At 34.7% G+C, this 14,907-nt stretch overlaps 1 protein-coding gene across 1 annotated transcript in view; it reads left to right on the top strand.

Annotated features, from left to right (window-relative positions):
• The first annotated feature begins 2,368 nt into the window (after positions 1-2,368).
• LOC111049509 overlaps positions 2,369-14,907 on the top strand; it is an 82,542-nt gene continuing 70,003 nt past the window's right edge. Inside the window, 1 exon segment of the mRNA XM_039440527.1 lies at positions 2,369-2,544. The gene's annotated coding sequence lies outside the window, so the exon portion shown is untranslated.

Raw genomic sequence — 14,907 nt, 5'->3', positions numbered from 1 at the left:
TACCAGCGTCACATAGCTTCACCAAAAACAACTACTAGGACTATCGGCTTCAGTTAACACTCACATTTGCAACATAGACACCCTATACACTGTCTATTATTAGTGTGTTTTTGGGAGTGTAAGAGTGTAAGAAGGGCACAGTATGAGAGACTAAAGCGTCACATAGCTTCACCAAAAACAACTACTAGGACTATTGGCTTCAGTTAACACTCACATTTGCAACATAGACACCCTATACACTGTCTATTATTAGTGTGTTGTTGGGAGTGTAAGAGTGTAAGAAGGGCACAGTATGAGAGACTACCAGCGTCACATAGCTTCACCAAAAACAACTACTAGGACTATCGGCTTCATTAACACTCACATTTGCAACATAGACACCCTATACACTGTCTATTATTAGTGTGTTGTTGGGAGTGTAAGAGTGTAAGAAGGGCACAGTATGAGAGACTACCAGCGTCACATAGCTTCACCAATAACAACTACTAGGACTATCGGCTTCAGTTAACACTCACATTTGCAACATAGACACCCTATACACTGTCTATTATTAGTGTGTTGTTGGGAGTGTAAGAGTGTAAGAAGGGCACAGTATGAGAGACTACCAGCGTCACATAGCTTCACCAAAAACAACTACTAGGACTATCGGCTTCAGTTAACACTCACATTTGCAACATAGACACCCTATATCTTCTTATTCTATCTTTTCTCTATGACATTATTTCATCAATAACTTTCTCCACTTGCAACACGTATCATCCTCTTGCAACGTATATCATACTCAACTTGCAACACGTATCACCTCCAGCAACGTGAGACTCCTCTCCATTACAATATTACCACCTACATACAACTTGCCGGGCGCTTTCCTCATTGTAAACAACAACAAAACGTGGTGCTGCCGTTTTAACGCTTTTGGCGGACCTAAAAGGGAACTAGAAGCTCGAGAGGCTTCAGTATCCCAAGAGGGGTTGATAAGTGCGGTCCTTTTCATCAAAATTTACTTCCCTTTAGTGTGCGAGTTCATATAAACGGTTGGGAACTATTTATAGCTACAGAAAACATCAAATTCCACCAAATAATTTATCAAAATCACTCTAGAGAGTTCAGTGTTTCTCAAATTAGACATGAATAATATTATTTAGACGGTTGGAAACAGTTTTTAGCTAATTTATTCTCAAATTTACTCCGGAGGGTTTAGTTTTTTCATAAGTAAGACACAAATAATAGTATCTAAACGGTTCGAAATAGTTTTAGCTAAAAAATTCTCAAATTTATCCAGATAGTTCATCAAAATCACTCTGAAGGGTTCAGTATATCATAAATGAGACACAAATATTGTTATCTAAACAGTTTTTAGCTTCAAAAAACCACAAATTTCCCCAAATAATTCATCAAAATCACTCTGGAGGGTTTAGAGAATCATAAATGAGACACGATTCATATTATCTGAACGGTTTGAAACAGTTTTTAGCTACAAAAAAAACCCCAGATTCACACAAATAATTAATCAAAATCACTCTGGAGGGTTCAATGTAGCATAAATCAGACACAAATAATATTATCTGAACGGTTAGAAACAGTTTTTAGCTGATCATTTCTCAAATTTACTCTAGAGGATTTAGAGCATCTTAAATTAGAAACAAATAGCCTGATTAAACGGTTTGAAACAGTTTTTAGCTACAAAAACCCCAAAATTCACACAAATAGATTATCAAAATCACTTTGGAGGGTGCAGTGTATCATAAATGAGACACAAATATTGTTATCTAAACAGTTGGAAACAGTTTTTAGCTAATCAATTCTCAAATTTGCTCTGGAGGGTTTAGTTTTATCATAAGTAAGCCACAAATAATAGTATCCAAACGGTTGGAAATAGTTTTTAGCTAGAAAATTCTCAAATTCATACAAATAGATTATCAAAATTACTCTGGAGAATTTAGTGTATCTTGAATTAGACAAAAATAATATTATATAGACGGTTTGAAACAGGTTTTAGTTGAACAATACTCAAAATCACTCTGGAGGGTTCAGTTTATCTTGAATTAGACATAAATAATATTATCTAGACGGTTAGAAACAGTTCTTAGCTACAAAAAAACCCCAAATTCACACAAATAATTAATAAAAATCACTCTGGAGTGTTTAGAGTATCATAAATGAGACACGATTAATATTATCTAAACGGTTTAAAACAGTTTTTAGCTTAACAATTCTCAAATTTACTCTAGAGATTTTAGTGTACCGTATCTGAAATTAGAACCAAATAGCCTAATAATATACACGGTTTGGAACAGTTTTTAGCTACAAAAAAACACAAATTTAACGGAGAGAAAGTGATCCAAGAACTGATCAAAAGCTAATAATTTTGAACATTTCATTCAACTTGAGAAGTGTTAATTTCGCATGTTTTAAATTGATTGCAAACTAGATAGTTATCATTGTTTGTTTTTGTTAATGAGTATGTCAAGTGTATTCCTATTAATACTTCGAATTGAGGATAATGTGATTGCTTCAATGGATTTGGAATAACAAATTATAAAGGTGAGTGATAGCCTTTATGAAATAGACTACATTTTCGATTACTCTAAATATATTATAAGTCAGAGATTGGCAATAGTTTCGAGTCACTGAGTCACTATAGTGAGAGTTATGTTTAAAAGTCATTAGGTTTCATAGGACAACGAAGATGTAACGTTTCATCCTCTTTGTCTTCTATAGTAGGTATACTTGTTATAGTTGTAGAGGGATAGACTACTATTGCACTGTTGTAATATTCAAATGAATAGATAAATCATCATCCCTAGACCAGTGATCCCAGAATATATTATGATCTAGTTGACGATAATCAATTCTTAGCATAGATAAACTTCATTCATCAATGGAATCTACCTGTCCATGATCTAATAATGAATTTTCCTAATTTAGCATAGATATTCCGGTAGTTTATTAGACTTCTACATATTAAGGTGCGTACAGGTTTACGCGCCGCGAACTTGAGCAATTCACTTTTAATCAGCTGATGCCAAGCTTTTTATATCTATATCTTATACGGTTTCTGTAAAAATACAGATATAGTCAGCTGATTAAAAGTGAATTGCTCATGTTCGCGGCGCGTATATCTGTACGAACGCACCTTTACACAAACAGTTGAGAAACAGTGTGGAGTTGGAAAAGGATAGAGCTATCTGTTTTGTCTAATGATAGACAAGGATAGCAACACCAATGTTGATCAGGTGCTGCCATTATAACGTGGACCTCACTATAGCAATAAGTGTTCGACAATATGATACAGTATCAACTCAACTTGATACACAAGAACATAATTTGATACAAAACAGGATAGAGCTATCTGCTTTGTAAAATGACAGACGAGGATAGCAACACCAATGTTGATCAGGTGCTGACTTTATAACGTGGATCTCACTGTAGTTCACTCATATCAATCAATTAATTTTAATCAACTAAGAACCTTCGTGAGAGAATTTGTTGATGAAATGAATTTGAAAGAAGATGAAAAAGTTGAATTTGTTTAAATATTCAAGATATAAATGTATCATACCACTTCATTTTAATTAAGCTGTTTCAATTAGTCACGAACCTCTCATGATAGAATTTCTTTGATAAATCTACTAGAAAATGATAGAATTGATTGATTGATTGATTGAGTACTTTATTTATGTAGATTACAATATATACTGGCTTATACACTTATATACAATAGCTTACAATACAGCAACATTATAGATGAATTTACATAATATAGACTAAGAAAATAATTATTGAACTGTATATGATATGAAAATGCAATTTGTAATATAATAACTATAGATAATAATCATATTGTTATGCATGTACATAAATTGGCGGAGCTTTGTACATATCAATGTCCATTCTTCGGAAACAATATTAAAAATATCCTCCCCACTAACTCTCTACCAAAAGAGATAAAAAGTAAATTCGTACGACTTTTGTTGGTGGGGCGTTGCTGACGGAAGCTCCACCTCGCCTGAATAGATCATTTCAGCCGTCAATGGGCCTTAGGACTGTCATACTTCAGCCGAGACTGACAGTTTAACGTACCCATCCGATTACACGGGAGTGATCTGGTTAAAAACCGTTTGGAAATGAGAGGGTTTGAACCCGGGATCTCTATGCTGCTACGCAAGCACTCTATCCACTAGACCACGGATCACTCCAAATAGAAAAGAGATGAAGCTATGGGGAGGTCCATGTTAGAAAGATAGGAGTCACTGCCTTGCCACCGGTAGTCCATATCTGATGTAACATTTACTGTCCAACCTTGTTTAAAATAATCAATCATATTTTATTCGTCAAGAATGATAAATTTTCATGATTGATATTGAATATCTTGTTTATCAATTATATTCCCACATTGTTAGAAAACGATCTGGCAACGTTGAGGAGCGAAAGAAGTATTTGATTAACATTGGTGTTGCTATCCTTGTCTATCATTCCACAAAGCAGATAGCGCTATCCTGTTTTGTATCAAATTATGTTCTTGTGTATCAAGTTGAGATGATACTGTATCATATTGTCGAACACTAATTGCTATAGTGAGGTCCACGTTATAATGGCAGTATTTGATTAACATTATAACGTGGACCTCACTATAGCAATTAGTGTTCGACAATATGATACAGTATCATCTCAACTTGATACACAAGAACATAATTTGATACAAAACAGGATAGCGCTATCTGCTTTGTGGAATGATAGACAAGGATAGCAACACCAATGTTAATCAAATACTGCCATTATAACGTGGACCTCACTATAGCAATTAGTGTTCGACAATATGATACAGTATCATCTCAACTTGATACACAAGAACATAATTTGATACAAAACAGGATATCGCTATCTGCTTTGTGGAATGATAGACAAGGATAGCAACACCAATGTTAATCAAATACTGCCATTTTAACGTGGACCTCACTATAGCAATAAGTGTTCGATAATATGATACAGCTCATCTCAACTTGATACACACCACTATAATTTGATACAACACAGGATATATCGCTATCTGCTTTGCGCATATAGACAGGATAACAAGCACCAATATAACAAATACTGCCATTATTTATTTATTTATTTATTTATTCATTTTCTTTACATACAAAGGCTCACAGAGATCCATAAAGAGCCTTATTTACACAATTAAATGAAACAACGATTTAACTTATATACATTTTGAAATATAGTAAATAAAGAAAAGAAAGAAAAAAAGCATTTACACAGTTGAAATAATCAAATTAATTACATTCATATAAAGAAAAATGTAAAAAAAGCAAAAAGCATTTACTCACAATAATCAAATTAATTTCATTATTATAAGAAAAAAATGTGAAAAGAATGAAAGTAAACAATCCTTTCCAAAGATTCTAGAGGAAAATACAATTAAAAAAAAAACTATTTAAAGATTACGAGAAAGAAAATAATAACTAATAAAAAAAAAAGCTAAGTAAACAGAAAAAGAAAAGTCTTAAACTAGGAGAGTCCAGCCAGAGTTTACAAAACAAATCATCTCAAAAACGAGCGTCTTATGATAGATTCAGTTCACAATGTTTCTTATATTCATTGAATGAGTTCGAAAAAGGATCAATGTGTTCATTCAAGCTATTAAACAGTCGTAAGGTTTTATAAAGGAATGAGTTGTAATGATGGTTTGTTCTAGCAAAGGGAATCTCAAACAATATATTCCTTCTAGGTCTTGCATATGGTACACTGAAATTAATTAGGCTGATAAAATATGGTAAATGGACGTTATGATTCAAGATATTATATAATAGCAATAGGGCATTCAATGATCTCCGCACCTGCAATGACCGGATATTAAATAAGGATCTCAATTCACTAGTTGGGAAATTGAATGGACAGAACATACGGAATTTCTTGATGAATAGGTGTCTTAGAAATCTATTTTGAATCTTCTCAATTTCGTAGCTATCAGTTACATTAGCAGGACCCCACACCATAGATGCATACTCAAGTTTACTCCGTACCAGTGCATTAAACAGTTTTATACTTACATCACAACTAGTGAAAGGTTTTGAATTACGAAGTATAAAACCAAGTAGCCTATTAGCACTGCTAAGAACGTGATTAAATTGGTCTTTAAAATCAAGAGTCGAGTCCATCAACACTCCAAGATCTCGAATGCTATTGACATACTCTAGATTGATGCCTGCTAATGAGTAAGCGTACCGATCATAATTCCTCTGTCTCGTGTAAACCATAAACTTGGTTTTTGAGATATTTAATTTTAGTTTATTTCTATGACACCATAGATGGACTCTATCAAGATCCTGTTGTAACTGAGCACAATCGTCAACACTCCTTATTAATTTATACAATTTTACATCATCTGCAAACACTAGGATCCTGGATGCAATAATGCAATCGGGAAGATCGTTTATTAAGAGTAAAAACAAAAGAGGCCCAAGATTCGATCCCTGAGGGACACCTGATGTATTTGCATAGTCAGCAGATTTGTAGCTATTGAAATGTATGTGTGAAAATCTATCAAATAGGTAGCTGCGGAAAAATTTGATCAAATCAGTTGAAAACCCATAAGTAACTAACTTTTCCAATAAAACTTCAAAATTAACTGAGTCGAAAGCTTTACTGAAATCGAGATAAATCACGTCTACCCGATCCTGACTATCTAATTTAGAAGAGACAAATTGAGTAAATGTTAACAGATTACTTACAGTAGACCTTCGGGGCATGAAACCATGTTGGAAAGGTGATATGACGTGTTTTACATGATTGAATACTATATTATATAAAATAGATTCAAATACTTTGTCAGGTGCATCCAATATAGAAATAGGTCGAAAATTAGATATTAAATTGGGTTTACCAGATTTATGAATGGGCGTTATACGGGCATTTTTCCATTTAGTAGGATATTTATTGGTTTTTAAAGAGAGATTGAAAATATATTGTAAAGGTTTTAATAGAATATCCTTACAACCCTTAATAATATAGGCAGGGACACCGTCAGGACCAGCTGAGCGAGTTGCTTTTAGCTTATCAACCGCAGAGCTGACCCAATCATCTGAAATGGAAGGGATAATCAGCGTATCAATGTTATAAGTGGGTCTATTGGTATCAAGGTGAGGTAGGTCATTCCCGGAGAAATCACTGTCCCTTTTTATACTAGCATAGATCGATGAAAAGTAATCTGCAAATGCCTGAGATACGTCTGAGCCAGTGTATTTACAACCATTTAATTCAAAACAATCATTCATCATTCTAGATTCTCGTTTACTAGAAATATAATTCCAAAAATGTTTTATGTTCGAATTCAAATTATTCTGCAGATCAGCTATATAATCTTTGTAACATTCAGCAATTTTTAACTTTATAATTGATCTCAGATTAATAAATTTATCACGATAGTACCTAGAGTATGCCATTTTTCGTGCACATTTCTTTTTCTGTTTGATCATTTGAATGATATCCCTAGTAAACAGATAGGGTACTTGGATTTAATAATTCTTTTACACTTGGGAACATGCATAGAGAAAGCTCTGTATATTATCTCATAGAAATAATCAACAGCATTATCAACGTCTTGAAATTCATATAATCTGTCCCAGTCTGAATTAAAAAGTGTTGGTACAGCTGAAGGAAATTGGCTTTTTTGAAATTATAGTAAGGATTATAAACAGGCTCAGGTGATGTATAACTTCTCATGATGAAATTTATAGAAAGACAAGGATGATGAACGTCTTCAGGAAGCAAGGGATCATCATTGCGCAAAACTGTGATGGGAAAATTACCAAGAACTAGGTCTAATGTTTTAAAACTGGAATTAAAATATTATTGAACGATTTCACATCAAAGAAAGACATGAAATTATCTAATTTTCTACATTTAATCGAACCATTTATAAAATCATATGTACTACCAGAAATTTCGCTGATATTGAAATCACCAACAACTAAAAGAGATGAACAAACATTATGAACCCTTCCACATCATCAAAAAACTCATCATAATCGGTCACTGCAGCATTAGGTGAGAAGTAAACACACAGAAAAGGATAGTGGTTGTATTTGTAATAGTAGTTTTAATCAGTAAGGCTTCGTACTTGACTGTGGCTTTGCTAAAGATAAGCTGTGTAGGCCATCTAACATTAGCGGCAAAAAGTACCCCGCCCCCCCAACGTTTGCCTGACACGGACTATCTCTATCGCTTCTAAAAACCTGATAACGAGCATCAACAGCTCCCCATCATTTATCTCATCATTAAGCCATGTCTCTGATAAGGCGATAAAATCGAAGCACTCAGCCGAGACGGACTGATAAAGTGATTGAGACTTTGTACGCAACCCTCGCGTATTCTGATATATTAAATTTAAAACACTACAATCATCCACCATTCATTAATAACTCAGACCAGACAAGGGCACAATAGAGAGTGAGAGACAAAATGAATGACACAATAGGACATTTTACAAGAGAATAGGAGTACAATCCATTATTGATGCAATAAAAGTAATAATCAAACACAGCAGCAACGGTAGTGCAGATAAAATGGAATAATAGTAATAACAGTTTGTCGATTTGTAATCTTATCTACTTAACAGAATTACCTGGTTCAACGTTCGTACCGACACTGACAGTTTAGCAAGGTCGCTATCAGATTTGATAGTATGAATCACAGAGCCCTCAACTTTTCTCATCTTGATGTTGCCAGTTCTATCGACCCACAAAAACTTGAAACCACAATCATTTTTTATTTTTTTAGCTTTAGCAAATAAAACTCTTCGACGTTGACTGAGTGACTGATTCACGTAGATAGGAGAGTCCGTAGATAGACCCAAGTGTCGCGTTGACAGAGTTCTCTTTATGCGACGTCTAGCAAGAAACTGCTCCTTGTCAGTCCGGCGAACGAATCGAACAATAATTCCCGATGACGGCCGATTATTGAGCTGCTTGAGTCGATGGCAGACATCAATCATGTCCTCAGTAATTGCCAGATCCAATGCCTTACCAACACCAATAACAGTCTGTGCAACATTTTCGTTTATGGAGCTAGGTACACCGTAGATCTCCAAAGTATATTATAACGTAGACATAACTATAGCAATTAGTGTTCGATAATATGATACCGTATCATCTCAACTTGATACACAAGAACATAATTTGATACAAAACAGGATAGAGCTATCTGCTTTGTGGAATGATAGACAATGATAGCAACACCAATGTTAATCAAGTACTGTCATTATAACGTGGACCTCACTATAGCAATTAGTGTTCGACAATATGATACAGTATCATCTCAACTTGATACACAACACCATAATTTGATACAGAACAGGATAGCGCTATCTGCTTTGTCGCATGATAGACAAGGATAGCAACACCAATGTTAATCAAATACTGCCATTATAACGTGGACCTCACTATAGCAATTAGTGTTCGACAATATGATTCAGTATCATCTCAACTTGATACACAACACCATAATTTGATACAAAACAGGATAGCGCTATCTGCTTTGTGGAATGATAGACAAGGATAGCAACACCAATATTGATCAAATACTGCCATTATAACGTGGACCTCACTATATAGACGGTAGATAAATACTCCACAGGTAATTAATTTTTCCACGTTATAATGACATCAACTTTAATCTGTCAGTATTGTTTAAATGGGAGCATTCATTTCGTTTATGAAGAGTAGTGACAGTTTAGAGTGAAACTCAAGTCAGATTCTTATCAAAAGATGGCTAATCTAGATAAAAATTGGCCTTTAAAAGAACAGACAAAATCGATTAAAGTATTAGAGACTGTTTTCCGAATTTTCATGTTCTAAATACTTTATTATTACTATCTAACTTTAGGATGAAAATTGCCCTCACGATATCCTAATTTATCTGAGAATCTATCCTTAATCTATGATCATTCTAAGACATGTTTATCTCAAGATTTCTAATCTAGATAAAAACTGGCCTCTAAAATAACAAACAAAATCGGTTGAACTTTTTGAGGCTGTTTTCATGTTTTTTATGGTCTAAATATACTTCATTAATTATCTAATTTGGATGGAAATTACCTTAACATTATCATAATTGATCTGGGAATTCTATCCTTAATCAATGATCAGAGATGTATAAAAATTTAAAATCAGGCCTCTAAAAGAACAGACAAAATCGATTGAACTATTAGACTGTTTTTAATGGTTTTTATGGTCTAAATACTCCATTAATACTATCTAATTTTAGAATGGAAATTGCCCTTAAGATATCCTAATTTATCTAGGAATTCTATCCTAAATTCCTGATCTTTTCAAGAGATGTTTATCAGAAGATTTCTAATCTAGATAGAAACTGGTCTCTAAAAGAACCGACAATATCGATTTATTAGAGGCTGTTTTTCCATAGTCTCCATGGTCAAAATACTTTATTAATTATCTAATTTAGATAGAAGTTGCCTGATCTTTCCAAGGATAACACTCACTCACTCTCTCTCTCTCTCTCTCTCTCTCTCTCTCTCTCTATCACATTCCTCTCTTATTCTCTTCTCTTTCTTCCTCCTTCTGAGGTGACTGAAGGCAGTTTAACGTCATACCTAGGACAAAAATGGTACCTAGAGTGCGGTCCACGTTATAAAGTCAACACCTGATTAAAATTGGTGTTGCTATCCTTGTCTGTCATTCGACAAAACAGATATCCCTATCCTTTTCCAACACGCAGCACTATTTCTGAATCATCGTTTGCAGACTATGTAGAAATATCATACACTACCAATATATTTCAACTCAATTACATGAATTTTTGTATCATGGAAATTTATGAAATACCACCATTATGACGTGGGCCTCACTAGAATCATAGAGAAACAATAGCGTAAGTAGATATCTCATGGTATAGGGCGTTTATGTCGCAAATTTTACTGTTATCTCAAGCTCATAGTCCACGTAGGCCTAGTTCTTTCCTGTGAAGCTTTTTGACGCTGGTAGTCTCTCATATTGTGCCGTTCATACACTCTCACCCCAACAAAACAGTAAAAATCGACAATAATCAACAGTAATCGGCTTGAGATAACAGTAAAAGTTGCGACATAAACGCCCTATACCATGGAATATCTACTTACGCTATTGTTTCTCTATGATATAATCAATCCAATCTCAGCAAATCGTATCTGAAAGGTACAAACTTTTTTTCTGAGTTCGACACTCTGTTAGAACATGCTGAGCTGATGACGCACATCCCTAGAGATAGAGGGAAAGGAAATGAAGGAGAAAAAGGAGAAGGAGATGGAGTAGAAGAAGAAAAAAAAGAAGAATAAGAAGATGATGATGAAGAAGAAGAAGAGGAAGATGGAGTGGTAGGGGAAGAAGTTTGAAGCAGTAGTCAAAATGAAATGCCATTTCTGGATCTAGTATTAGAGGGGAGAAGATCCCTCTTACTTTAGAACCCTCTTTTGGAATTCGAGTGGGGACCATTATTGCTTTGTAGTAGTTTAGGAGGAGGAGGAGGAGATGCAGGAGGAGGGATAGGAGGAGGAGGAGGAGGAGGATGAGAAGGAGGGGGAAGATGAGAAGGAGTAGGGTGGAAAACAGAGAGGAGATGGTTAGTAAGATTATACTGTTTATAAATAGAACAACGATGTTCAATGTGGTTGTATAGTTGGATATAGTTGTGGATGATATTGAAGGATATAGTTGCTGTAGAAGTTGGGTCAGAAGAAGAGGATGAGGAGGAGGAGGATGAGAAGGAGTAGGGTGGAAAATAGAGAGGAGATGGTTAGTAAGATTATAAATAGAACAAAGATGTTGAATGTGGTTGTATAGTAGGATATAGTTGTGAATGATATTGGAGGATATAGGTGCGGTAGAAGATGGGTCAGAAGAAGAGGATGAGGAGAAGTAGAAGGAGAAGAAAGAGGAGAAGGGAAAGATAGAGAAGAAGATTTTATAGTTTGAAAGTTGCAAAATGTTCTACATAGTAAAGACCTTCTGCAGTGATAATGGAGGTGTAGGAGAAGAAGAAGAAGAAGATGAAGAGCCAGACGAGGAGGAGGAGAAGAGGCTTAGTGAATAGAATAGAAGATAAAGATACTATAGTACTGAAGTGGTAAGATCTTGTAAACTATAAAGTTCTCTATAGTGGTGAATATACTCTAGTTTGGAAGAAGAAAAAGTGCAGTTGTGAGAGAAAGAGATTGATTGATTGATTGATTGAGTACTTTATTTATGTAGATTACAATATATACTGGCTTATACACTTATACGCAATAGCTTACAATACAGCAAAATTATAGATGAATTACATAATATAGACTAAGAAAATAATTATTGAGCTGTATATGATATGAAAAAGCAATTTGTAATATAATAATTATATTGTAATGCATCTACATAAATTGGCGGAGCTTTGGACATATCAATGTCCATTCTACGGAAAGAATATTAAAAATATCCTCCCCACTAACTCTCTAACAAAAGAGAGGAAGAGGAGAAGGAAGAGGAGAAGGAGGAGGAGGAGGAGGAGGAGGAGGATGATGAGAATGATTGTACCGAAGATTTTATAGTTTATAAATACAGTAGTAGCAAAATGTAGTGAGATATAAATGAGGCATAAGATGATGAGGAGAGATGAGGTAGAAGAAGAAGAAAAGAAGAAGAGAAGAGAAGAAGAAGAAGAAGAAGAAGAAGAAGAAGAAGAAGAAGAAGAAGAAGAAGAAGAAGGAGAAAAGGTAGAAGAAGCAGATGAAGAAGAAGATGATAATGGAGATGGAAAAGAGATGAGGTAGAAGGAGAAGATGAGGAGGAGGAAGAAGATGAAGAAGAAGAAGAAGAAAATATGATGATGAAGATGGAGGAGAGATCAGGTAGAAGGAGAAGATGAGGAGGAGGAAGAAGATGACGAAGAAGAAGAAGAAGAAGAAGAAGAAGAAGAAGAAGGCGAAGAAGAAGTGAAGGAGGTGTAGAAGTCAGTTGTAAACTAGGGAGATCCCCTGAAAGACGAATGTGCAGAGGGGAATAGAATATTGGGTGAGAGGAACCTGGGGGATAATCTTAGATTCCAGAATCTCTCAGGGGAAAATCTCTTGTACTAAAGTTGAACGGACGAGTTTCACTTCCTCACGATCTCAGATTATCACCTGCCTATTTTATCAATTAGAATCATATTGAACTTGAAAATCCAGAATAAAAAATCTGGTGTGGCGCACTCACACAACTTTCCTTGCCGTTATGAAAATTGATCACCTGACACTAGTGTTCTCGCGCATCTCAAGTCTACTATTTAAAGATATGAGACAGCTGGTGACAGGACTATAACGCTGAAGACACACGAGGTCTGCTATCTCTTCGTAGTGAATGATTTAATAGAACCAACAGTTGCCAACAGTTTACAATCGAAATAATCACATCTTCTCGAATTTCAAGCTTATTTTCAATTTTAGGTGAAAATGTTACTGGACATTAATTGCAGACATTTTCATGCTCCATCTTTTCCACTTAAAATTTGTTGCTTAAATTGTGTATGAAGGCTGATAATTTAGAATCTAAAATCAAACTTTGCATAGATGGGCAGAGCTCCTGGAATTTTTACAGATATGGGACTTGTTGCAGTTGATAGAGCTTATCAATGACTATTTCAGGTATGAATTTGATCAAAATCGTTGAAGCCGTTATTGAGAAAATCGCGAGAGACCCTGTTTTTGACAACATTTTCGCCATTTTAACCGCCATCCTGGATTGCATTCGATCGAAATTTTTCGTGTCGGATCCTTATAGTGTAAGGACCTTAAGTTCCAAATTTCAAGTCATTCCGTATTGGGAGATGAGATATCGTGTACACAGACGCACATACACACTATACACACACACACACACACACACACACACACACACACACACAAACACACAACACACACACACACACATACCGACCAATACCCAAAAACACTTTTTGGACTCAGAGGACCTTGAAACGTATAGAAATTTAGAAATTGGGGTACCTGATTTTTTTCGGAAAGCAATTCTTTCCTTACCTATGGTAATAGGGCAAGGAAAGTAAAACTGAATGTTTGAATATTGAAGAGTCTGGATAGTGAGGTCCAAGTTATAATGGCATTGGAGAAAGATAGACGAACATCACTGCCGATTCTCTGCCTTTTGTAGCGGATAGCTGATACCAGTATATCCCATTATATTAAGCCAGCGATTTCTGTATATTTGTTTATTCCTATATATTTTTATATCTGGACTAATAGCACCCTTTATTTTTTAAAAAACTTTAAAATATAGTTGAACAACACTTGTTTCGGTGATATATTACACCATTTCCAGGTTATAAAATAATGATTATTATTTATTAATGATTATTATTAAAATAATGATTAGTTATTAAAATAATGATTATTTTAGAACCTGAAGATGGTGTAATATATCACCGAATCTAGTTGTTCAACTATTTTTAAGTTTTTTTAAAAAATAAAGGGTGCTATAAGTTTTTATTTTGTTTTATTAATTTAAAAGTAGCCCATGTCAATAAGTGTTTTATATCTGGTTATTTATGTTCAACGGATCTCCAGAACGGCTCTAACGATTATCACGAAATTTGGAACATAGTAGGTTTATGATATAAAAATTCAATTGCACTTGGTCTCATCCCTGGGAAAACTCGCTGAACAACATGAAAAGGATAATAATGAGAATTCATCCTTGGGAAAACAGATGATAATTTCGTCGTCTGTCGATAACAGAAGATGCATGTGTGGGAGAGAGACAGAATTATTTCCAGCTGTGTAATCAATCAGCTTACCTCACGGGAAATATCAATCTAGAAAAATTTCAATCGACTTGATCAAAATAATCTGATTAATTGGAGACATGACATAGTATATCATTC

The sequence above is a fragment of the Nilaparvata lugens genome, chromosome 14, assembly GCF_014356525.2.
Source record: "Nilaparvata lugens isolate BPH chromosome 14, ASM1435652v1, whole genome shotgun sequence".
Taxonomy (NCBI): Eukaryota; Metazoa; Arthropoda; class Insecta; order Hemiptera; family Delphacidae; genus Nilaparvata; species Nilaparvata lugens.
The sequence above is the reverse complement of the archived record's forward strand: the minus strand, read 5'-3'. Positions and strand labels throughout refer to the sequence as shown.